Source organism: Loxodonta africana, chromosome 5, assembly GCF_030014295.1.
Source record: "Loxodonta africana isolate mLoxAfr1 chromosome 5, mLoxAfr1.hap2, whole genome shotgun sequence".
Lineage (NCBI taxonomy): Eukaryota > Metazoa > Chordata > Mammalia > Proboscidea > Elephantidae > Loxodonta > Loxodonta africana.
In genome coordinates, this window is record NC_087346.1 from 20607673 (window position 1) to 20635455 (window position 27783).

The following is a 27783-nucleotide window of genomic DNA, read 5'->3' on the forward strand; positions in this document are numbered from 1 at the left end:
TCCATATTTCTTAGCATAGATAAGTGAGTGCTTCCAGTGTTGCATAAGTTTGTTGAAACATCCCAACTGGTATTCCGTTAATTCCTGGAGCCTTGTTTTTTGCCAATGCCTTCAGTGCAGCTCAGACTTCTTCCTTCAATACCATTGGTTCTTGATCTTATGCTACCTCCTGAAATGGTTGAATGTCAACTAATTTTTTTGGTACAGTGACTCTGTGTATTCCTTCCATCTTCTTTTGATGCTTTCTATATCATTCAATATTTTGTTCATAGAATCACTCACTATTGCAACTCAAGGCAGGGCTTATATGTGATTCGGACAGCAAGATGGTGGCCATGCAGGTGTACTGGGGAGGGAAAATTCTAGAAGGCAGCCAAGAAACAGGAGGTGGCGTGATTCTCATTGGACTTCTCACTTAGGAATAGGGTCCCAGTGATGATTTTCCTTCTGATTCTTTCCTCCTGTTGCTGGGTCCTCTGTGACATAAATTAATGGTCACAGCTGGCCCTTCTGTGCATGTGGGATGGGCCAAATCTGGCTTGGGCTAGTTTAAGCACTAGTGGTGGGTCAGGTTATAAAGTCATCCCACAACCAGTCTTGTCTTGGGTCATTAGGTTTCAATGCATCATTGAGATGGTCTCTAAATTCAAGTGGGATATATTCAAGGTTTTACTTTGGCTCTCATAGACTTGTTTAAATTTTATCCAGCTTCAACTTGAACTTTCATATCAGCAATTGATGGTCTGTTCTGCAGTTGGTCCCTGGCCTTTTTTTGATTGATGATATTGAACTTCTTCATTGTCTCTTTCCACAGATGTAGCTGATTTGATTCCTGTGTATTCCATGTGGCAAGGTCCTCCTGCATAGTCACCATTTAGGTTTTTGAAAAAAAGGTATTTTTAATGAATAATTAGTTGGTCTTGCAATATTCTATCATGCTATCTCCAGTGTCATTTCTGTTACCAAGGCTATATTTTCCAACTACTGATCCTTCTTTGTTTGCAACTTTCCCATTCCAATCTCTAGTAGCTATCAAGGAGTCTTGATTGCATGTTTGATCAATTTTAGACTGCAGAAGTTGGTAAAAATCTTCAGTTTCTTCACCTTCGGCATCAGTGGCTGGTGTGTAAATCTGAATAATGGTAGTATTAACTGGTCTTCCTTGCAGGCGTATAAATGTTATCCTATGACTGACAGTGTTGCACTTCAGCATAGATCCTGAAATGTTCTTTTTGACAATGAAAGCGATGCCCTCCCTCTTCAGTTTTTCATTCTGGCACAGTAGATCATATGATTATCTCATTCAAAATATCAAATATCAGTCCATTTCACCTCACTAATGACTAAGATATTGATCTTCATGTGTTCCACTTCATTTTTTACTACTCACAATTTTACCAGGTTCATACTTTGTACATTCCACATTTCGATTATTAACAGATACTTGCAGTGATTTCTTCTTATTTTGAATCATTCCTCATCAAATGAAGGTCCCGAAAGCTTTACTCCACCCACATCATTAAGGTGGACTCTATTTTGACGAGGCAGCTCTTTGATAGTCATATTTTGAGTGCCTTCCAACTGGAAGGGCTCATCTTCCAACACTACATCAGACAATGTTTTGCTGCTATTCATAAGGTTTTCACTGGCCTTTTTTTTTTTAGTAGATTGCCAGGTCATTCTTCTTAGTCTGTCTTAGTCTGGAATCTTAGCTGAAATCTGTCCACCATGGGTGACCCTGCTGGTATTTGAAATACCGATATTGCTATAGCTTTTTCCAGTGTCACAGCAACAAGCAAACCACCACAGTACAATGAACTGATAGACAAATGCAATAATTAGGAAAGGAAAAAGGGAGGAAGGAAGGAAGAAAGAAAGAAATTTCTTGTATCCATTGTTTAAGGATACCTAAAAAAAAAACAAACCTGTTAATTTAAATATTATTACTCCCCGTGATCTGTTTTTTTTTTTTTTTTGCTGTTAATTTGTAATACGTATGATAAAATGTGTTCATCAGAGGTGAACTCTGGCCAACCTTCAGTTAAAAAATGGCAAGCTCTGTATTTTATTCCTGGGTTTACCACTGCGTCACTGAATTTAATTGGATAAAGTAGCTTCAATTTTGGGAACCTCAAATTCAATTTCAATGAGGAGGTTCCATTCCATCTAATTTCTAAGGTCACCTCACATTTTGGACTACTGACCATGCAATTTTAACTCTCTATGGACTCTTGTTTCTATTTTAGCGGATATGATACACCAGTTGAGATTAACTGATGTGGAAAATTCTGTTATTGGTACTCTCTTTTTGTGTTCAGTCTTCGTGAATATGCAAGGCAGTCACACAGTTCCTGTGGGATCCATGTCTTCATGGATGCAGTATGTAAGGATCAGCAGGGGGCAGTAGAACTCTAACAATGAAAACAGAATTCCTTGATAAAGAGCCACACAGGTTGCTTCTGAATAATTTCTATTACATAGGTTTCTTACTTACTTAAATATATAGTTATGGGTGTCCTCAAAGGTTAACTGTTACGATTATTATTATGAACATTTTTGGTATGGTTATTCTTATGAACAGTTTTAGTGTGGCGTTTTTCAAAACATTTAACTAAAAACAAAACTAAAAAATATATAAATCCAGTTTGCTCTTCTAGTAAGGCAATAAGAAGTAGATTGCTGTTTTAAAAAATCAAGTTTGTCAATTATAATGAAAAAAATGAAACTTTTTTTCATTCAATCAGTAATTGAGAATGTTCGTATTATTTAAAGAAATATATAAACACCTGAACAGGTTTAGAATTATAAATAAGCAGGCTTCCTGCTGGGAATTTTTGTTTTAAAGTTTTCCTTTCATTTTGCATCTTCTCTGAAAAACCGGAAATGAGGGAATAAAGAAAGGAAAATCTAATTTGAGGCTACTGTATTTTGTATTGTATTTTGATATATAACAGCAATTGAATATTGTAACATAAAATAAAAATACCTCTTTTAATGGAATTAAAAAGATGAAACATTTCGAATGCATTTGATAAGATACCTGCAAAACTTGTACATTAAAAGCTAAAATCCATTGGTTGAGATAAAGAGATTAACTCATTAACTCTTATATTATTGTAAGTAAATTTGTGGAAAGAACTGATTTTTATTTGTTTTATTTTTTTTTACAGCTTTATTGAGACATAATTTACATAAAATAACACCTCCACATTTTAAATGGTGTAGTTTGAGCAATGTATTCTCCCAAGTAAGCAACAGACCAATAAAACTGTAGAACATTTCTATTCCACTTCGAAATATTCCCATGTACCCTTTTAAGAATAGATTTCAAGTTCTGGAATTTCATATTAATGGAAAGGTACAATTTATACAAAGAGTATAAGTTACTGCTTTTTTTTTTTGCCGAGTATGCTTTATAGATGTATGCATGCTGTGTCATGTATCAAGAGTTTTCTTCTTACTTATAGCTGAGGAATATTCCTTTATATGAATATACCACATCGGACATTTGGGCTATTAGGAGCCAAGCTGCCATGACATTCATGTACAACTCTTCAGCTAAACATATATTTTCATGTCTTCTGGTAAATACCTGGAAGTAGAATCTCTGTGTCCTATGGGAAGGGTTTGTTAAATTTATTAGAATCTGTCTGTCTGCTTTTCTAAGTACTTGTACCATTTTTAACTTTCACCAGCAATCCATTAAAATTCCAGTGCCCACATCCTCATGAACACTTGGTATTGTCATTCATTTTCATTTTAGCCATTTTAGTATGCATATAGTGACATTTCATTTTGGTTGTAATTAGTAATTCCTAGATTAATGATGTTAAGCAATTTTGAATACTGACCATTTGTATTTGTGAAGTGTCTGTTCAAATCATTTGGCCTTTTTTACATTTGAGCTATTTTTCTTTTTGTTGAGCTGTAAGAGTTCTTTTTCTATTCTGTATACAACTCCTTTTGCAATTACTGTTGCAAAATGTTTTTAATACAGACTCAATGCAAATTCTTTGTCATAAGTATTTTAAACATTTTCTTCCAGTCTGGTATCTTGGCTTTTTGTTGTCTTAACAGTGTCTTTCAAGCAAATTAATAATTTGATTAAAAATAATTTACCAGGTCTTTCTTTTATTGATTATGCATTTTGGTTCAACGTAAACAATTTTCACTTACTCCACTGTTATAAAGATTTTCTCCAATGTTTTCTTCTAGGAAGCATAGTGTTTCATGTATTATGTTTAGGACTGTGATCTATTTTGAATTAATTTTTGTGTAGGCTATGAAGTAAGAGATGAAGTATATTTTCCCCATATGAATATCCAGTTGTTTTAGTACCACTTGCAAATATTATTTCTTTCCCCCATGAATTGTTTTGGCACTTTGTCAAAAAATCAATAAATTTTGTAATTGGTCTATTTCTGCACTTTTTTGTTGCAATGATCTTTATTTTTATTCTTAGGCCAGTATCACATTGTCTTAATTATACAGCAGTAGCACTGATCTGGGGGTGATTTTTTACCCTGTGGGACATTTACTAATGTCTGGAAACATTTTTGGTTGTAACAACTGTGGGGTGGGAATGCTACTGGTACCTAGTGGATAGAGGCCAAGGATACTGCTAAGCATCTCACAATGCAGAGAACAGTTTCCCATGATAAAGAACTATCACAAACTATCAATAATGCTTATGGTGAGAAACCTTGCTTTCAGGGTGTGTTAAAATCAGTGAGTACATATCATCTTTTGCTCATTTTTAAAATTGTTTTGGTTATTCTAGACTTGTTCCATTCCTATGTAAATTTAAAGTCAACTTGTAATTTTCTGAAAAAGACAAAAAAGCCTGGTAGGTATTAAATTGGAATTGTGTTAAATCTGTAAGTCAGTTTGAGGTACGGTTGACATCGTAATAGCAATGAGTCTTTCAATCCATGGGCATGATCTATTTCTTCACATATTAAGATCTCTTCAATTTATCTCAAGCAATGTATTTTTGCTTTTTAATGTACAAGTCCTGCAGGCACCCTATTAAACATATCCGAAATATTTTATTTTTTCAATGCCATTAAAAAATGTATTATTTTATCTTACAAATTTTATTGCCTTTATATCAAATACAATTGATTTTTCAATATTGACCTTGTATTATTTTATTATTTGACCATGTTAAATTTACTTCTTATTTCTGTTGTTGTTGTGTACTGTTGAGTCAGTTCCAACTCATAGTGACCCTGTGCACAACAGAATGAAACACTGCCTGGTGCTGTGCCATTCTCACAATCGTTGCTATGTTTGGGCCCATTGTTACAGCCACTGTGTCAATCCATCTTGCCGAGGATCTTCCTTTTTTTCACTGACCCTTTATTTTATCAAGCGTGATGTCCTTCTCCAGGGAACGGCCCCTCCTGATAGCATGTCCAAAGTACAAGAAATGAAGTCTCTTCATCCTTGCTTTTAAGGAGCATTCTGGTTGTACCTCTTCCAAGACAGATTTCTTCATACTTCTGAAAGTCCATGGTATATTCAATATTCTTTGCCAACACCATAATTCAAAGGCATCAATTCTTCTTTGGTTCTTCTTTATTCATTGTCCAGCTTTTGCATGCATATGAGACTTTTGAAATACCATGGCTTGGGTCAGGGGCACCTTAGTCCTCAAAGTGACATGTTTCCTGTTCAATACTTTAAAGAGGTTTTATGTAGCAAATTTGCCCAGTGCAATACATGGTTTGATTTCTTGATTGCTGCTTCCATGGGTGTTGATTGTGGATCCAAGTAAAATGAAATCCTTGACAACACTTTTCTCCATTTATCACAATGTTGCTTATTGGTGCAGTTGTGAAAATTTTTATTTTTTCTTCATGTTGAGTTGTAATCCATACTGAAGACTGTAGTCTTTGATCTTCACCAGTAAGTGCTTCAAGTCCTCTTCACTTTCAGCAAGCATGGTTGTGTCATCTGCATAACACAGGTTGTTAATGAGTCCTCCTCCAATCCTGATGCTGCATTTTTCTACTTTAGCTAATTTAATTTAGCCCTGAAGTATGATCATTTTTGTGCCTCTACTGAATGCCTGAATGTTCAACTAGATCTTTCCTCTCTGGCCATTCCTAACTAAATATTTATGCAGCTGTTTGAAAAGTGGAGAAATTGCTGCACTTAAACGTTTGGGTAGTTATTCCTTCCCTTGTAGTCATTTTTTTTGCCTGGCCTCTTGGTGTCTCACTCTGCACATGTGCAGCTTAGAATTCAGTCAAGCCTTACCCTATGCTGATTTGTGGAACTTTCCTTCTACCCATCTCCTTTCTCTCTGTAAGTCAATGCCATAAACTCCTTCTACTGCAATCTCCTTTAACCCTATCATCTCTCTCCTCAACTCAATGTGAATGTCATTCTCTGCTTGGAATGACATTGAATACACCAATATTTCTAGAGAGAAATACAGGAAAATATAAGACACTTTGCTTTTCCTCTTTCAGGGATCCCAATCTTCCTCTTAATCACAATAGAGTTGTATCATATATTTTGTCCACTTTTATTGTTTTTTTAAGGCAGGAGGGTAAGTACAGTACTTTTTACTCTATCATGAAGTAGGAGTCTTCCTATCACACTAGGTTTTCATTCATTTACAAAATTGTGTTGTATATCCCACACTCCCCAAGTAGAATTTATTTTAACCAATTCAGCGATCATACTACTAAAACCACTGCTAAGCTGGCCAAACTTAAGAAGCTACTGTGATGGATTGCCTCAAAGAAAACTTTGCAAAATGTCTTTCTGAGGTTGTGTGATGTAAGGTAGCCATTCTAACTTTGCCAATTTTTTTTTTTCATCCAGATTATTTTATATTTTACATCCAGATTACTCCCATCATTTCTTTTCAGAATTGGGAGCCAAATTTTGTTAACCTATGATGACATCTTTGAACATCTCCACGTACATGTCCTTTTGAGCTATAAGAGATGCTCATATAAGGACTTAAATCAGAGCAGTGTGTTCTGAGCAGTGATCTCTTTACAATTAGTATGCCTTTTACTGTGGATCTCTACCTTGATGATGGTAACTTTGCGTAGTAAATCTCTTATTTTCACAGCCTTCCAAAGTTATAAATTACTCATAATTTATAGCAACTACCAGTATTTATATATTTATCCAACTTAAAAAAAATCATACTCTAGGAAAGATCACAAATTTGGCCATTTGAAACTGTTTGATTTCTGGTAAGACATTGGATGTTACAAAAACATCTGAAGTAGTTATTGCATATTTTGCCTAGTATTGTCCCTTTTTTAAGACCCAGTGATAAACACTATTAAATCTGGATTTGTCAGAAGATTACCTAAAATATCTGTTCTGTCTGTTCATGGACACTCCTTAAACTTGAGAAACAAAACTATGGGATTATCTATCATTCGTTAAGGGTAATATGGTTGCTGTATAAAAAATGATAAGTTGATTGTAATATAAGAATAAAAAGATTCCATAATAGATAATCAACTAGATGATTGTTTTAATATAGGGTGTGATTGCACTGCATGGTGAACGCTCAGATTTAAAGGCAGTCTTAGTTAAGATCTGTAGATGCTTTGATTTTGTTAAGGTTGCAGATACTCTGAGGCAATGAAGATAAATCTAAGTTACTGGATCAAGAATATGCTATCATAGGCAAATGTCTTTAATTTGTGCCAAGTTCTTTACTTGATACTTCTATAACATGAACTAACATGCTCATGTACATACAAAAAGCAAAGTTTGTGATAATCTGGGAAGACTTAATATGGATTCTTAAGGGTCTTGTCTTAGTTATCTAGGTCTGCTATAACAGAAATACATCAAGTGGGTGGCTTTAACAGACAGAAATTTATTTTCTGTTAGTTTAGGAGGCTAGAAGTCTGAACTCAGGGTGCCGGCTCTAGCTCGGGGAAGGCTCTCTCTGTCCACTACGGGAGAAAACCCTTGTCTCATCTTTTTGGCATTCCTTGGAGATCTCCATATGGCATCTATCTTCCCACATTTGTGCTTGCTTGCCTCTGTGCCTAATCTGCTCTTTTTATATCTCAAAAGCAGTTAGCTTTACCAGCACAACTTGTCCACAGTAAGGCCATGGAAGCTCCATGGACACATCCAAACTCCCTGCGGGACCAAATTACTCGGCTGAGGGCTATGGGGACCATGGTCTCTGGGAACATTTAGCTCAATTGGCAAAACATAGTTTATAAAGAAAATGTTCTACATTCTACTTTGGTGAGTAGTATCTGGAGTCTTAAAAGCTTGTGAGAAGCCATGTAAATACTCCACTGGTCTCAACACATCTGAAGCAAGGAAGAATGAAGAAAACCAAAGACACAAGGGAAACATTAGTCCAGATGATTAAGGGACCATAAGTACTACAGCCTCCACCAGACTGAGTCCAGCACAACTAGGTGGTACCTGGCTACCATCACCAACTGCCCTGACAGGAATCACAATAGACGGTCCCAGACAAAGCTGGAGAAAAATGTGGAACAAAATTTTAACTCACAAAAGAAAAAAAAAAAAAAAGGACTGGACTTACTGGTCTGACAGACAGGAGAAACCCAAGAGTATGACCTCCAGACACCTTTTAGCTCCATAATGAAGTCACTCACTCCTGAGGCTCATCCTTCAACCAAAGATTAGACAGGCCGATAAAACAAAACAAGACTAAAGGGGCACACCAGCCCAGGGGCAAGGACTAGAAGGCAGGAGGAGACAGGAAAACTGGTAATAGAGAACCCAGGTTCTAGAAGGGGACAGTATTGTCATGTCGTGAGGTTGCTAACCAATGTTACAAAACAATATTATTAAAAAAAAAAGTTTAATGAGAAGCTAGTTTGTTCTGTAAACCTTCATCCAAAATACAATTTAAAAAAAAGTTTAAAAAAAAAAAAGTGACTGGCTTTAGAGTAACCCTACACTGTTGTACATTCAATAACATAACAAAGAAAACCCTATTCCCAAATGGGATTACATTCACAAGTGTAGGGGTTAGAATTTATAACACATATTTTTGTGGGTCACAATTCAATCCATAACAAGTCTTCTCCAATTATTCTGTCTATGCCTTTTGCCAATAGGGGTTCTGGGATCATAGTCACTTTTATGGTTACATCTTGAATTCTACATAGTATTCCTTTAAAATAAAAATGCCTGGTTTGGCTGCAAGATAGTAAAAGACAGCTTTGAGTATGTGTAGTAAGCAGTACAAGGATTGAGAGGAAGTAAACTTTTTTTGCCTTGGTCTACAAAAACCATTCAAGTAGTGAAAAATCCTGCAGTTCTGAATTCTTCTGTGTCAACCTATAATTGTTACTTTGAGGTTACTACCAGAAGAATATTACTTTATTCTCTTTTGCACAACTGCTGCAAATTTAAGAGGTGGGAGACTATTTTTCAAATAAAACTAGCAGATACAATTTACTGTAGAAGGATTATTTTTAGAAGTTTCAAATTATAGATGATCTGGACAATACTACTACTTGCCCCCTTTTTTATACTTACTACCAGTCAATTGGAAACCGTGGTGGTTAAGAGCAACATCTGCTAACCAAGACTCGGCAGTTCGAATCCACCAGACACTCCTTGGAAACTTTATGGGGCAGTTCTACTCTGTCCTATAGGGTCATTATGAGTTGGAATCGACTTGACAGCAATGGGTTTACCAGTCAATTTGTTTCCTTTCATGCTCTTTGATTATTTTACACTTGGGGATCTGAAATTTTATGGTAGTGAGGTTAATGGAATATATAATGGCACCCATATTGGTGATATCCATCCATTTTTATACACAATTTCTTTTGGGAGTTTAGAGGAAAATGAGGAATTGTTGAATACTAGTGTCTCCCTTAGAGTATAGTGCTGGGCAGAATTTGGATAGTCACTCTTCTGCTTCTCAGCAAGTGTGGAACATTGTTTCTTCCAATGGCCTTTCTGTTTATAATATCTACACATGTCTCCCCATAGGCTCCCAAGTCCAAGTGATAAGATCTTTTGGCCCTGTTTTTATTTTGGGAGCTAGTAATTTTATCTGGAAGGCCATAGTTGGCTTTAGTTTTTAGCTTGTTTACTGTCTAAGGCTCACAGAAAATTCTCAGCCAAATTTTGGAGAGCATCTAGCAATTTCCTATTACAATTTTAAGTCTGAGGCTCGTTATAAAGGACAGACAAAGCCTTATTTACTTTGTCTCTTGTATCTACACCAGAATATTATTTGGAAACTTACAGTCCAATTTTAAAATATCCTATTGATTTATTTCTATTTTATTTACAATTTTTAACTTTTGTTTAATTTACTATGAGGGAATGGATTCTCAAATGGCCTTATGTAGTACATTTTTTTTTTTTCCTTTTTTGCTCTTCCAAGGACATTTTTTAAATCATGGACAGCTAGATTATTTAAATTTCCTCTTAGTATTTTCCTTGTAACTACTTTTAGCTTTATTTTCTCAGTCTGAGGGGCTGACAAGTTAACTTGGTACGTATCTGGTAGTTTAGGACAATAAGTATGTAAGACAATGCTAAATTCCGCTTAAATTTCTGAGGTTAAAAAATCTTGATTTAAAGACTTCACATTGTTTAGACTAGGATTTGTATTCTACTTCTACAGATGAGCCTTCTGGTCTTAAATTTTTAAGGGGAAATATTGTGCAATATGATTGTCCTTCTGGCAAAAATGCTGAGGGGTATTTGGCACGTTTCAGAGGTTACGGGAAGAAGCACAAGGAATAGAAGTGATATAAATGAATAATGAAGGTAAAGTAGATATATAGGACCAAGGAAGTTAGGTTTCAGAAGACTTGAGCCATAATAAACCAGAGACTTTTTGAAAGAGGCTCTTGTATCCTGGCTTGCTCTTTAAACTTAATAATTGTGAACTACTAAAATTCCTCAACATGATCACTGTTATTCTAATTTTTAAACAAATTAAAAACAACAAACAGTAGCTAGAAATATAGTATCAGTCTATGTAAGATGCATAGATTTTACCAGAAAGTGGTTCCAGTTTTGATGTAATTAAACCTGTAATAAAAAGAGAGAACCACTAAATTGTGCTAAATCTCTGTGCTTACAAATGTTGTTTTGTATTATCTGTCCCAAGCACCCTGCAAACAATGACTTAACAATAATTGACTTGGAAATATGAACTAAACAGTGATCTTCTTTCATAAGTTGACATGACAGCAAGCATTCTCATGACAGTTGCGAGGACAGCCACGGCAAAGTTTGGCCAGTCTTCTTAGCACAAATGAACCTGCAATCTAATGGATCTCCAACCATCATTCTTTTGTGTTGGTTTAGATTGTACTTAGGGGCTTATCCACCTGATATATCCATTTGTTCTCTATGGAGCATTTCCTGACTTAATTCACCAGCAAAACACAATCCAGTACAAAACAAAAGCGGGGAGACATGTCTTTTACAAAGAGAAAACAAAAAGGAAAGCAAAACAAGTCACTGAAGTTAGTGGCAAAAATACTTAACAAATAGTGCACTATCAAACAAAAGCATCTAATTGTTGTCATTGTTGTTAATTTCAGTTGAGCCAGCTCTGAGTCATAGTGACCTGATGTATAACAGAAAGAAACATTACCTCGTCCTGTACCATCTTCATGATCATTGGTATGTTTGAGTCCAATGTTGTGACTACTGTTTCAATCCATCTCATTGATGGTTTCCCTCATTTTCACTGACCCTCTACCTTACCACCCATTATGTTCTTTTTTAGCAACTGGTCTTTCATTCCTGAAGACTTGTCCAAAGTGTTGCCATCCTCAGTTCTGAGGAGCATTCTGGCTGTCTTTCTTCTAGATCACACACACACACACACACACACATATGCTGTTGTTTTTATTAGGTGCCGTTGAGTCAGTTACAACACATATCGACCCTATGTACCACAGAATGAAACATTGCCCAGTCCTGCACCATCCTTACAATTGTTGTTATGTTTGAGCCCCCATTGCGGCAGCCACTGTGTCAATCCATCTTATTGAGGGTCTTCCTCTTTTTCACTGACCTTGTACTTTACCAAGCATGACGTTCTTCTCCAGGGACTGATCCCTCCTGACACCATGTTCAAAGTCTGTAAGATGCAGGCTCTCCATCCTTATGTCTAAGGAGTATTCTGGTTGTAGTCTTCCAAGACAGCTTTGTTCATTCTTTTGGCAGTCCATGTGTGATGGTTAAGATTGTGTATCAACCTGGCTGGGCCATGATTCTTAGTGTTTTGACAGTTGTATAATGCTGTGATCACTTTTTTGTTGAAATCTGATATATGATCACCCCCATGACGGAATCTGGTGAGTGGTACCTGCAGGGATCAGACCTGTGATGGCTCACTGCACCATCAGCCTTCATCTCTCCACCTTCTGCCACCTACTTCCTTCCTGTTCACCTTGCAAAGGTGGTTGGTATCCAGCAGCTGTCTCTTGTCTGACCTCTAGTTCTTGGGACTTGAGCTAGCAGCTTACCTGTCCATCTTGGGATTCACTGATCTTCGCAGTCCTTGAGCAAGAGCCCTACTCCCCTAACTGCCTATCTGGGGTTTGCCAGCCCTTGCAGCTAAATGACTCAGGAGAAACCTCGAAGTCTTGCCTGCCGACCTTGGGGATTCCTTGACTATCACAACCTGTGAGTGGGATCCCTGCTCCCCAACCTTCTCATCTTGGGTTCATCAGCTTCTGTGGCTCTGTGAATTGGGAAAGAGTTCTATCCTGATCCAAAGACTTGGGAAGTTCGAACCCCTACAATCATGTGAGCTGTTTCCTTAATATAAATCTCTCTATATGTATTAATATGCATTACTGGTTTTGTGTCTCTAGAGAACCCAGCCTAAAACACCATCCCACCATAGTATGTTCAATGTTCTTCACCAACACCACAATTCAAAGGAGTCAATTCTTTTTCAGTCTTCCTTATTCATTGTCCAGCTTTCACATGCATATGATGCTAATGAAAAAACCATGGCTTGGGTCAGGCGCACCTTAGTCTTCAAGGTGACATCTTTGCTTTTCAACACTTTAAAGAGGTCTTTTGCAGCAGATTTGCCCAATCCAATGCATCTTTTGATTTGTTGACTGCTTCTTCCATGGGTGTTGATTGTGGATGGAAGTAAAATGAAATCCTTGACAACTTCAATCTTTTCTCAGTTTGTCATGATGTGGTTTATTGGTCCTGTTGTGAGGATTTTTGTTTTCCTTATGTTGAGGTGCAATCCATACCTAAGTCATCAAAGTGACATTTTTGCTTTTTAAAACTTGAAAAAATTCTTTTGTAGCAGATTTGCTCAAAGCAATATGTCATCTGATTTCTTGACTGCAGCTTCCTTGGGTGTTGATTGCTGATTCAAGAAGAATGAAACTGTTAGCAATTTCAATATTTTTCTTCGTTTATCATGATGTTGTTCAGTGGTCAAGTTTTGATAATTTTTGTTTTCTTCATGTTCAGGCATAACCCATACTGAAGGCTGTAGTCTTTGACCTTCCTCAGTAAATGCTTCAAGTCGTCTTCAGTTTTGGCAATCAAGGTTGCATCATCTGCATGTCACAGTTTGTGAATGAGTTTGCCTCTAACCCCGATGCTGTGTTCGTCCTCATACAGTCCAGTTTCTCAAATTATTTGTTCAGCATATAGACTGAATAAGTAAGATGAAAGGAAACAACCCTGCCACACACTTATTCTAGTTTTAAACAATGCAGCATTCCCTTGTTCGATTTGAATGACTACCTTTGATCTATGCACAGGTTCTTGCATGAGCACAATTAAGTGTTCTGGAATTTCCATTCTTTGTAAAGTTATCTACAATCTGTTGTGATCCACATAAGTTGAATGCCTTCATATAGTCAGTAAAACATACAACCTTATGTTTAACAACAGAATATTACCCAATAAAATGCTAGAAGATAAACCCCCCATGTTGGAAGATACTAAAAACAGTGCCATCACTAAGGGTTGCAAGGGATGTGGACTGCACCAGCTGACACTGTCAGAAGGCAGGACACCAAAATGACTGTCTATTAAATTTTCATGCAGTGTTTCAGCAAAAATTTATTATTTTTTATAAAAATATCCCTATAGTTAGTTAAAACAACAAAAACACTTTTTGTAAGCCCAGCTTACATGTATCAATACACCCATAAGGCTAAAAACTCATGCTAATTTACTTTTTGAAGCTTTTAATGCACTCTGATCAGAGCTATCATTTTTACCCAATTACAATGATGCCTCAAACTACACTTTCATCTGCACGTGCTATAAGCATGCATTGTTTTTGTTGTTGCCAGTATTTTTATAGTCACTGATTTTGTCAAATTTTCTGGTATTTTAGCTACAATATTGAGGTAATTAGTATTTGTGAACCTATACCAATAACTTTTTTGAGAATGCAATACTAATTAAAGAAATAGAAGGAAAAAATTAAAAAACCCACTCAGTTACTAATAATGTAACTAATAATGTCAAATTCAATGTAGAAAAATATAACTTTGTTAGAATTCATTTAATCTAAGAAATATTACATTTAAACAATTTACAACTATATTTATCACATATTTTCTATGATTAAAACTGATAAGAAACATTACTAAGGATTCTGTATGGCCTGGTATGGGAGGAGGTCCATAGGGAGAGATGACGCCCTGAGTTACTGCACTGGGTGATACCAATCCTAGTGATGCCGCTGACTCAAAAATACAACTGCAGAAAAGATAACTCCTCAAAGTCAACCTTGATGATGACAGTGGAGTAAACCCTTTGGGACATTAATTTGCAGCTGTGGCAGGACTCAAAATGAGAAGTAACAGCTGCAAACATCATGCATTCATACTTCATACATTCCATGTACCATGTAATTGGTACATGGAATGTATGAAGTATGAATCAAGGAAAATTGGAAGTTGTCAAAATAAAATGGAATGCTAGAAGTTCAGTCTCCTACGTGTTAGTGGGCTGAAATAAACCAGTACTGGCCATTTCAAATCCAACATTCATATGGTTTACTATATATTGAAAAAAAAAAAAAAAGGAACAACAAATTGAAGAGGAATGGTGTTGCATTCATTGTTAAAAAGAGCATTTTGAAATCTATCCGAAAGTACAACAAAATCAGTGATGGGCTAATATTCTTCCAGCTACAAGGAAGTCCAGTTTATTTGATTATTATTCAAATCTATGGACCAAACATGAATGCCAAAGATTAAAAAATTGAAGATTTTTATGATTTGCTGTAGTCTGAAATTGATTGAAAATGTAGTCAAGATGGATCAATAATTACTGGTGATTGGAATGGAAAAGTTGGAAGCAAAGAAGGATCAGTAGTTGGAAAACATGGCCTTGGTGATTGGAACTATGCCAGAAGTTGCATGGTAGAATAAAATGTTTATTTAATGCATGTTTTGTTTTAGATGATCTGTGAAGTACTTTATATATACTAAGCCAATTATCTCTCATAGTGACTCAGTAGGACAGAGTAGAACTGCTCCATAGGTTTTTCAAGGAGCAGATGATGGATTCAAACTGCCAGCCTTTTGGTTAGCAGCCAAATTCTTAACCACTGCGACACCAGGGCACCATGCATGCATATGAGACGATTGAAAATACTATGGGTTTGATCAGGCTGACCCTAGTCCTCAAGGTAACATCTTTGCTTTTTAACATTTGAAACAGTTCTTTTGCAGCAGATTTGCCCAGTGCAATATGTTGTTTCATTTCTTGACTGCTGCTTCAATAGGCATTGATTGTGGATCCAGGTAAAATGAAATCCTTGACAACTTCAAACACAATGTAGATATCCAATATATTGAATAAATGAAGAGGACCAGGTTTATATACCATTAATCTGAGAGTTTCCAGTATCCACAAGAAAGATTAGATGGCCTTAGTGGAGTTGGCTGGAAGAATGCAAGAGACTGAGAGATGAGAAGTCAGTCTTTGTAGAATTGGACTGGAGAGTAAGAAATCTAAAAAAGACTCATAGGAATATTGCTATATGGATATTGTTCATCTTCAATCTATCTTCAATACTGCTGCTTAGGTTTTGTTTTTGTTTGTTTGTTTGTTTTTAATGAAACCTAACATTTTATATTTCCTGGTCAATATCTTAGTAGCTACTCCTATCTCCAGGATAATGTTTTAATTTCAAACGTGTGTATAAGGCTTTTCCTGTTTCATTCTCACTCCATCTCCTCCATCTATACACACACACATTCTCAGCACTTGCTGTAATAATCTGGTATTTAGTAGACACAAAGTAAATAATTTTGAATAAATGAGTAAATTTAAACATTTTATAAATAATTATATATTTTCTTTGGTCGATTTATTTTTGTTAGTTAACTTTAAACTTTTCCAAAGATTAAGAACTAACAAATAAACTTGATTTAAAATAACTCATACATTTTGAAAATTAACTGATTCAGTTTAATTGTGTATATTATGTATCTATTTTTCTATTTGTTTCTAAATTGAATATTTCCAATATTTCTGCAAATATTTATTTGTAAATAATCTATATCACATCCATATATGTCTCCAGTTATGTATGTAGTTACATTTAGATACAGCTATATTTAGACAGAAATATATGTACATATATTTCAAAGTCCAGATTAAATTCTCCCTATAGATTCAGTCAGGCACTATGGAATTTCTCACCAGACATTTGCCCCTACTTTTTCTTTCCTCATTTTGAAGAGCTTCTCCACCTCCAAATTTGCTTAGTAAAAGCTTTCTTATCCTTCAGATGAGCATTAAACTTTTTTTTTAACTTCCTTGACTAGTTAACACCTTATATCTCAAGACACCTTACACCTCTTCTCCATTACACCTGTTACAGTTACAAGTTTACATGCTTATGTATGCTTGAAGTTGTCAAGAATTTCATTTTACTTGGATCCACAGTCAATGCTCATGGAAACAGCAGTCAAAAAATCAAACGAAGTATTTTATTGGACAAGTCTGCTGCAAAAGATCTCTTTAAAGAGTTAAAAAGCGAAGATGTCACTTTGAGGACTAAGATATGCATGATCCAAGCCGTGATATTTTCAATTGCCTCATATACATGCAAAAGCTGGGCCATGAATAAGGAAGACCAAAGGAGAATAGATGCTTTTGAATTATGATGTTGGTGAAGAATATTGAATATATCATGGACTGCAAGAAGAATGAACAAATCTGTCTTGATAGGAGTACAACAGAATGTTCCTTAGAAGCGAGGATGGTGAGACTTCATCTCATGTACTTGGGGCATGTTATCAGAAGGGACCAGTCCGTAGAGAAGGACATCATGCACAGTAGAGTAGAAGATCAGGGCAGAAACGAAGACCCTGAATGAAATGGATTGACACAGTATCTACAACAACAGGCTTAAACATAGCAACAGTTATGAGAATGGTGCGGGTCCTGGTAGTATTTCATTCTGTTGTTCATAGGGTCACTATAAGTTGAAATTGACTGGATGGCACCTAAAAACCACCCGTGTGGTTATTTGATAATTTCTGCATGCTTGTTTGATTTAATAGCTATATACCTCTCTAAACCACATGTTCATTGTGGTGGCTTTCTACTGTGTCTAATGTGTCTGTGTTAAGATGGGCCATCAAAAAACTTGTGTGAGATTTGTAGAGTGTAAGTAAAGCAGAAGTCATTTTCTCTCTGTAGACTGGTGTAGGCCCAGCTGCTTGCTCATGTTATTGCTGATCTGCTGGTTTGTGTTCATGATGTGAAACAGCAACCAGGCCTGCATCTCCTTCAACTTCTTCAAATCCTGGGCCAGGTACACGTGCACCTCCGTATCTGATAATGCCAGCATCTGCAGGTCACCATGTAACCAAGGTTGCAGGCAGTGAGAAACAGACAAATGTGGGAGTTTATTAAGGAGTCCTTGTACGGTCTCATCCCCATAATTAATCCCTTATTCTATACCACTCATAGTGATGTTGCTTCTCTGAGCAAAACCTGATGTGCCTATTCAAGACAAGCCTCTTCTCGTTTTCCTCACTGGTGTATCCCCAGGATCTAGCACAGTTTCCCATATATAATATATGTTCGATAAATACTTTTGATGAAATAAATCCATAGCCATACATTCCTAATATTCTTAATAGGCACTCAGTAAAAATTGTCTTAATTCAATTTAACTTGCTCTCTTTTATCCAAGATCATCTTGTGCTCCCAAACCCTAATTATTCAAAGCTAATAGAACGAGGTTATTGGAGACAAAGGATGGTTCAACCACAAGATCAATGTCTCCTTTGTCTTTGATTCAGTTGCCTCAATATCCATCTGACTCTAATGACAGTGAAATTTTAGTTATCCTCTTAAAATTTATTTATGTTTAAAAGTAAATTACTTACACTATACAACGACTGCATATGATAGTATTGGGCATGCTGTTCATCAAGTTAAATTTGTTCATGAAATGCAACTTTGAAAATGAGATGTGTATTTTAATGAATGACAGAGCTGAGGATAAACTTTATACTGAACCTGTAATACAGATCTATGACATTTTTCTTTTGGGAAAACATGGGAAGAACTGGAGGAGTTATTTTCTTTGAAATTAATGCCGTGATGAACATTATCATTATTATCACCACAAACAATCAAATCAAATTAGAAATGAGAAATAAACTTTTCTCATTGTATTCGTAATTTAATTTAGAACACTGAAACTGGAAACATAGTGCGAAGCATATAAATACAGGTATCAAATAGAATGTCTAACCATTCTCTGCCTTAAGCTACTGTAGGGATGCAATTCTGGTAACTAAAAAAAAAAAGAAGAAAAAAACTAATACTTGCCTGGTTCAACATTTCTTCCCAGGAATATAATATATGGAATCTGGGCCTCTTCTTTCTTAGCACGAATCCCCCCTCCCCAGTAAATATACTTAATAAGTTACCTGTGAAAATTAATAGCTAACCCAGTTAGCCAATTACCCAACATATTCCTACTTATCACCTCTGTAGCTATATTGAGGATAATATGAAATAAAACTAGATCTGGTGGTATTTTGGAATTTTCTCATATGTTTACTTTTCCCTAGGTGAAAAGGAGAGGTTTGATTTTAAGACTTCTAGGTTAAACAGATACATGAAGAAAAGAAATGATCCATATTATACTTTACATTTTGGAGGATATTAAATATTTTGAGGACACTGAAGTCTAATATGGCAACAATGAATTATAACTGTGACTGCAATTTTCTATGAAATATGTCTGCTACACAATCTTAAGTGAACTCTTCAAAAATCCAGATAAATTGATTGATTAACTGATAATTCTAAAACAATCAAGATTTGAAATGACACTAAAGTTAGCTTGTAATTTTCTCTAGTTCTATTCAACATTCAAATATATTTCATGGAGAAAAATTCTCATAAGATTCACAAGTTATTGAGATAGCTGAAACCTCATTAAGATTACGTCAACCTCTACTGAAGAGATACCAAATTATTGCAATGCTAGGTTTCAAAAGTTTTAGGTTTTAATATATAAACCTGAATATGTGAAAAACAAGGTATGCATACCAATATTTTTTCTTCTTAACTCTAACTTAACTTGTACTCAATACCTAACCAAATGTTCTCTACTGGTACTTTTTTCATTATTGATGTTTAGCTCTTTTGACATTCCTCTGAAATTTTCTTAGGACTTCAGCCAGTGAAAGAATTATTCAAGCTGGGATGAGAAGAGAATTTCTGACAGGAGAAGACACTTCTTAACAAATGGAATTGTCTATTTCTCTTGTAGCCAGATTGCACCACATTTAAGTGACTGATTCATTTTCTTCCCTTGTTACCCAATCCCTGGCCAACACACACACACACACACACACACACTCATCCCATGAAGCATTTTTTCTTTATTTAAAAAAAAATTCCCAGATACTTTCTCGGCCCCTTTAATTGTGCTCTTTATTCAAACTTCCCCTGATACCTGTCTTACTCTTTCTTTCCTTTCCTCCTTATGAGTTTTCTTTCACTCTTGCTCTTGCTCTTGCCCCCAGAGGTTCTCTTACCAGGTGCTTAGTGTGTTAGAATTCTAATTTATATACTTATATATTTTAAGAGAGATTTTCATTTACATTTGGTAGGAATATCAACTGTAAAGACAGTGAGTGAGCTTAATGCAGGAATCCTTTGTTTCAGTAAATATGCCAGAAAGGCCTTTAGTTACAGAAAAATACAACAACAATGTTTTAATTATCTTGGGGAGATTTCAGACCTTTATAAACAGCTCAAGTGCTGTTATTTCAGTGCTGGATATTAAATTGTCTTGGAATATTATAAATGTGTATGTTGGGTTACACATTGGTGGACCTGAGATTTGTTTCCTTTTGTGAAAGTTCACCAGTCATTACTTTAACCTGTGGAGACTGAATGATCTACTCAGGACCTTTGGGTATTAAGGGTTGGTTGAAGCAAATTGGGCCAGAAAAACAGCTTCTAGGAGCAGTTGAGTAATAGAACAGCTTGAATGACCTCAGAGCCTGGAGTGTGGACAACTGGTTGAAAGGTGGCCCATGGCTTCAGGCCATTGGGCTAATATGTGAAACATGAGGACAATTGTTGGGGATTCCAAAAAAATAATAATAATAATAATTAGAGATATTGGAGTACTCTGAGGTGCTATTGGGCCAGCATATTTAAAGCTAAAGTTCCATCCTTGGCCTCTACTCTTCATCTTCTTCAAGTTCTCCTCGGCCGATCTTATATATTCTTGGTTACTAAATGAGTACTGAATATGCATCAAAGCAATCATTTTTTTTTTTTTTTTTTTTTACTTCAGACTTCCATATTCAACTTTCTCCTATTTGGGGATGATTCATAAGCACACAGATACTCAAGCCAGAGACACGGGAATCATCCTAAACTTCTCCTTTCCTTCACTATCCTCTTCACTATCAATCATTCGATCAATCATTAAATGCTGCTTGTTTTAAAATACTGGATATTTCTCAATCCTGTCATTTCACTTCCATAAAAACTCTCCAAACTATCATTGCATGTATTCAGCTCATGAACCTATCTTTGTGCTGCAGTGTCTCTTGCTTATAATGTGCTAACTGTGCCTTCTATATTCATAAAATCTGAAGCACAGCTGGAGTCACATACTAAAATATAAATCTATGTCACTTTCCTGCATTAATGGCTCTGCATTATTTAGAAAATAAATTTCAGATGATTTTATATAGCATGCAAGGAATTTATCACTTGGACCCTACCTAGTTCTCCAGTTTCACCTTCTCCCATTAGCTGTCCTCTACTTAACTATCAAATAACACCACACTGCTTCTGGTTTTCCTCACATACCATGGTATTTCAGCTTTGTTTGCCCTTACAGAGGTGTCCCTCTGCTTTTGCAATGGGATAGATTATTTGGATAAGGACATGAGGCTTACTCTTTCCTCAGTACCTACACTGGCTGTTTGAATCTTGACTATTGCAAAGTTGTCTAAGCAGAGTACATCCTATCATACACTTGCATCTGCTCATTTATATAGACTCAAAGAACTCTGAGAAGAAATTCACCTCAAGCAAAGGGATCTATATCAAAAAGCCCTTGTATTTGCCGTAGATTTGTGGGCAGTGCCAGTTCTCATCAAGAGGGGGCACTGATGGTGGAATCCATCCAAACACAGCACTCCACCCAAATGTCATGGTGCAAATTTAAGAAAATGGCTTGGCATAGGCCAAGAAAACTGGAACCCTGAAATTTTGAGAATAAGGGTAACTGAGAAATAAGCTTGTTCCCTCTCTATTTCAGGAACGATTTTTGCCTCATTGAAACAAAAGTCATGTATTCTGGGATAGAAGAAAGAGTAAAGAACTAGTAGCAGTGAACCATCAGTTTGACACAGTGCTGCTGTTGTTGTTGTTAGGTGCCGTCCAGTTGATTCCAAGTCATAGTGATCCTATGTACAACAGAATGAAACACTGTCCGGTCCTGTGCCATCCTCACAATCGTTGTTATGCTGGAGCCCATTATTGTAGTTACTGTGTCAATCCATCTCATTGAGGGTCTTCCTCTTTTTCGCTAACCCTCTATTTTACCAAGCATAATGCCTTTCTCCAGGGACTGATCTCTCCTGATAACATGTCCCAAGTATGTGAGACACAATCTTGCCATCTTTGCTTCTAAGGAGCATTCTGGTTGTACTTCTTCCAAGACAGATCTGTTCTTTCTTTTGGCAGTCCATGGTATATTCAATATTATTCACCATCTCCACGATTCATAGGTGTCAATTCTTTTTTCGTCTTCCTTATTCATTGTCCATGACTTGGGTCAGGCACACCTTAGTCTTCAGGTGATGTCTTTGCTTTTCAATACTTTAAAGTGGTCTCTTGCAGCAGAATTGCCCAAATGCAATGTGTCTTTTGATTTCTTGACTGCTCCATCAGCTCTGGCATCTACTTTGTAAGTCATGATGATCTTTTGCTGCAACTAACACTCTTTACATTCCAATAACAATTTAAAAGTATTTTTTCTTTCCCTAACATTTATTATTGCCTGACTCTGAACTTCACCTACAGAAAGGACTACCCTCTTATCTTAATTATCTAAGAACATTGTTTTTTAGAATGTAGGATTTCTGCATGACCTAGGCAAGTCATATTTAATTTTTAAAAAGAAATAGGAGCTTATTTTCATTTCTTAAGTTATTTTTTCAGTCTGTACTGTATCATCTTTTTGATTAAAAAATAGTGAAGATACAACCTGTCTAGATATTGTATCTGAGGCCTCCAAAGTGAGCCCAAAACCGAGTTAAGGAATCATCATAATTAATAAACAGAAAATGATAATAATTCTACATCCACTGAATTTCTGCCATAGGTAAAGTTGTGATAATGAAAAAAAAAAAGTTTTTCATTGGCTTTCATCACTTTCTCCTGACCTCTTTTTATGACCTTCCTGGTCACATCCAGAATCCTCACTCTGACATCCGGTTGCTCTGTCCTACCCTACCCTGAACATTCCAACTGTTGGCCTTCCTGAGTCTACTGGCATTGCACAAGTGGAAAAAGAAAACAATTCACTGTTTCCACCCCTGCCCTGCCATTTTAAACTCCTGTACTTAGTATAAGATTGTATTGCTTAATGGCTTATTTTCTTATTTGTATTTTGTCTGAAAATGGAAAATATGTATAATAGGAAATGACATGGTCTCATGTTCCAAGACTTATTTAGAATGTTACAAGGCGGGGTGGGGGGGGGGGGACTCTATAATCAATTTATTTACAGATATAAGTGCAGGTTTACTTCTATCATTTTTTCTTTCATTTGTTTGCCATACCCAATTCTCTCCTCTCTCCAAATCCCATTTTTTGGTAAATATTTATATTTATTTTATAATGAAGGGGAATTATGATTTTCTCATTCTCTTAATGCTGATTTTCTAATTCTCTCCTCCTCAACATGTATGTGCCAAATAACTAAATAATGAGCAAGAAGGAAATGTAATTGGACAAGAAATGGAAATTTCACTCTTACTTTCATGAGAAATACTTTATTTTGTCTGAGTCATTTTCTATGGGTCTCAGAGTCTAGTTGGGACAATAGGACAAGAGCATATAAAAATAATGCTAATCAGTATGAGCGATGTGCCAAATTAGTAATACTGTAATAAATGCTATAGAGATTCAGAGCTCAGGTCTGTCTACTTTTGAATTGTTTTTGCTTACTGAGTCATGAGATACAGGAACGAGAATGTATTCGAGACTTAACTATGTAGACATATGTGGAGGAAATTTACAGCTACCTCCCAAATATCCAATTCTTTCCTCTGGATAGTGGTAAACAAAAGCGAACTTGAGACTTCCCATTGGGGATTGAGGTGGAAAGCGTCAGAGGAGAGGTGCTAGAGCCTAGTTTCACAGGTCCCCACTTTGATGAGTAAATAGAGAAAAATAAGAGAGGAGAGGAGGTGGTGAGGGGCAATCCACTAGAGGTTGAGAGAAAATAGAATTTGGAGAAATTAAGAAGACATCAAAGAATTAGTGAATAGTTACCCTCAAATATCACTAAGAGATGTTTTTTTTTTTTTTTAATAAAGTGTGGTGATCATTCAGCAAGAGATCACTGAGAGCCTTAGGAAGCATGGCAGAGGTAGGAGCTGGGTTAGAGAGGTGGGCCGGAAATTTAAGAGGGGGTAAGAGAGCATCTACCTACAATGGATAACAGAGGAATTGCCTGAGTACGGAATTTATTTTCTCAGAACCTGAGATCTGATGCTGGTCAAGAAATCTCTTCAGATGAGTTCCAGCTGTCTGCCTTCATTGATTCTATTTTTTGAGGAATGACACTTTGATCTTCTATGTTTTTATCTCCATGCAGCAACTAGTTTTCTGAGGATGCTCATGACCTCAGGTTCACGTAAAAAGAGCCCTTAGTCATTTTCTCAGGACAGACACTGAGGATTGGTGGTCGCAGTATAGCGGCATGACAGCGGTGAAGGCCTTGGAGTCCATCAGCTAGGTTCAAATTTCTAGTTTGCTACTCACTTGCTTAGTAACTTGTGAAAGTTACTTAAACTCTCTATTTTACTCAATGACAAAAATGAAATATATAAAATAAGTTAATCTTAAGATTTGGAAATAGTATATATGAAAAAAAATCTTAAGATTTGGAAATAGTATATATGAAGCACTTGGCAAATTTACAGTGGAAGAAAGGGGTCCTACTTCTCTTTACCAGAAGACATATATTTTTCTTTCCCACTTTTTCTTTGGTGGTTTCAGAATCACTTTCTCAGATTTTTACAATTTGAGCTACAATTCTCCATCCACTGGAGTTGGTCCTGTAACTTTCCTTTCCCCATGGTGTATATCTGTATGAGAATCATGTGATATAAGCCTTTATTTAATGGATAAAATGTCATTGAACAATCTAAAAAGCTCCTCTCTATAATAAAACTATCTTTTAATTGATAGACTTTCTTTACTTTTTTAAATTCTAAATTGGCAGACTTAACCACATGCTTTGGAATTAGGAGAAAAATTGTCACAAATCATGATCAATATTATATAAGTTAAAGTTGGATTATATAATTTTACTAGCTGTGTGGCCTGGCATACTTTACTTAATTCTCTGGGATTTAGTTTCTTTATTTATAAAATTGAGAAATAGTAGTACCTAAAAAAAAAAAAAAAAATTTTTTTTTTTTTTTTTTTACCACATAAAGTGGACATCCTGGTAGTGTAGTGGTTAAGTGCAATGGCTGCTAACCAAAAAGTCATCAGTTCAAATCCACCAGGTGCTCCTTGAAAACTTTGTGGGGCAGTGCTACTCTGTCCTGTAGGGTCGCTATGAGTTGGAATCAACTCGACGGCAATGGGTTTGGTTTTGGGTTGACCACATAAAGTTATTGTAAAATCAGATAATATAATACATGTAAAGTACTTACCATGCTTCTTGACCCATAGTGGTCATTCAGCAGTATAAACACACATACCGCAAACATTGAAATGTTAGCAGCATGATTTGGGAGGGAATTGACAGTAGGAGTGGATTTGTAGTTCTCTTTTTTCTTCAGTAAATCCTTACTTTGTGTTGTCATTAAGCATTATCTAGCCAATTCTGACTCATAGCAACCCCATGTGACAGAGTAGAGCTCCCCCTTAGGGTTTTCCAGACTGTAATCTTTATGGGAGCAGATTGCCAGGTTGCTCTGCAGATCAGCTGGGTGGGTTCAAACCTCTGACCTTTCAGTTATCAGTTGAGTACTTAACCGTTGTACCACCAACAGTTATGCAAAAACAATAAAATATTAAAATTATAAATCAGAAGTAAATGTCAATTTATTTATTATTAGTCGTTATGGTTTTGCTTTTAGTGGAGGAAGGGGCTATGACTCATATTCTTCTTGTGTCATCATTCTTCCCCTAGACTTCTGGTAGAAAGCTAATTACATTGCCTCTTGTTTGTCCAGCCATAAATCCTAATAACCAGAGAGGCAGCTTGGCAGATTTCAGATTGATAGCCCTTGATGGAAAAGCAATACTTCCATTTCCTCTTCTTTTCTTCCCTTTGCTTTTAAGCAGGATAATTTTAACCACCAATATCTGAGCTGTGAAACATTGTCAATCAATAATATCAAAGACACATACGTCACACAATTCCCTTCTTACGAACATGAACGGACATCTCAATGAACTTCAGGACATTTTCCCCAATAACTTTTGATGTCACATCAGATGTCTTTTTAAGAAATCCACTAAGAATTGCCTTGAGTTTGCACAACAGATAATTCCTATTAGAAAACAATAGCATTCATAAATTTTCAGACAGCAATAGTGCTCATGAAATCCTTTTTTTATTTTATTTTTTATGGAAATACGTAAGCTGGACAAGGATAAGAGGCTGAGCACCCTTTGGAAGGGATCAAGTTCTCCTGCAGCCCCTCCCCGCCACACACACACAGGAGGCAAATTATCTCGACTCTTAGTTCAATAGGATTTGTGATATACATTTTGAAAATGAAATTCTTTTATTGACATGAACTAGCAGCCTGATGAAGCAAAAAGTTGAAACAATCTTTAAAAATAGATGAATGGGTAGACTTGATTTTAAGTTGTTTTCTAAATAGGGAGCCTCTAGAATAAATGACAGTGGGTACAGGGATTGCAGCAAATGAAGCTGTTCCATCAGCACCATATAGACATTTATTTACACTTTGTAAGGGGTTATATAGGAGTCTCTGAGGGGTGCAAATGGTTATGCACTCAACTACTAGCCAAAAAGCTGGAGGTTCAAACCCACCCAGAGGTGCCTAGGAAGTCAGGCCTGGCAATCTGCTTCAAAAGGTAACAGCCTTTAAAACCCCATGTAGTTCTACTCTGCATACATGGGGTCACCGTAAGTTGAAATCAACTTGATTGGCAACTAATAACAACAAAAAAGGATTTGTTAGTACTATATTTTGTATTTTCAGAAGGTATCTGTTATGCAAGGAGCCCTGTGGGCCATAGTAGTTATGCTCTAGGCTACTAACTAAAAGGTCAATTGTTCAAACCCACCAGCCTCTCCACAGAAGAAAGATGTGGCAGTCTTTCTATTAAAGATTAAAGCCTTGGAAACCTTACAGTGCAGCTCTAATCTGTCTTGTAGGGTCTCTGTGAGTCAGAATTGACTCGACAGCAATGGGTTTTGGTTTGTATCTGTTAACAAATATGAAATATATATGGTCATTTTTAGGTTTACAATTTTGTAACTTCTTAAAATTAAGAATTCAAATTTTCAATTCAAATGGCTTTTTAAAAAGAATTTTTGGAAAAAGAATTTTAGTACAGGAACATAAATCTCTGAAGAAGGTATTTTAGATATAATTACTCCCCCCCACCAAAACAAAATTAAAAGAACTTTTAGCTCACTTCTCTTTTTCTTGATAAGCATTAGGACATGGAACCACGTCCTATCTCAGTACCTAGGTTATAAGACTAATAAATATGAGAGTTTCCTTTTGTTTAATGCATACTTAGCACTTCACAAAATGGTCCTACAACTTGTGCATACCCAGTAGATGTCTATTGATCATGGTGATACTTGGCTGAGGTGATAATTCTACTTCAAGAAATTCATATTGCTAATAAAGAAACTGAGATGCAAAAATGTTACACAATATACCCAATGTACATACATTTCGGGTCATTTTCTACCAAAATGTTACTAAGTAGTTGCTTATTGATCACCAATGCCCGTATAACATTATAAACTTAAAATGTTATTTTATAGATTATTTATTCCAGTAATTTCAGTCAATAATTTTG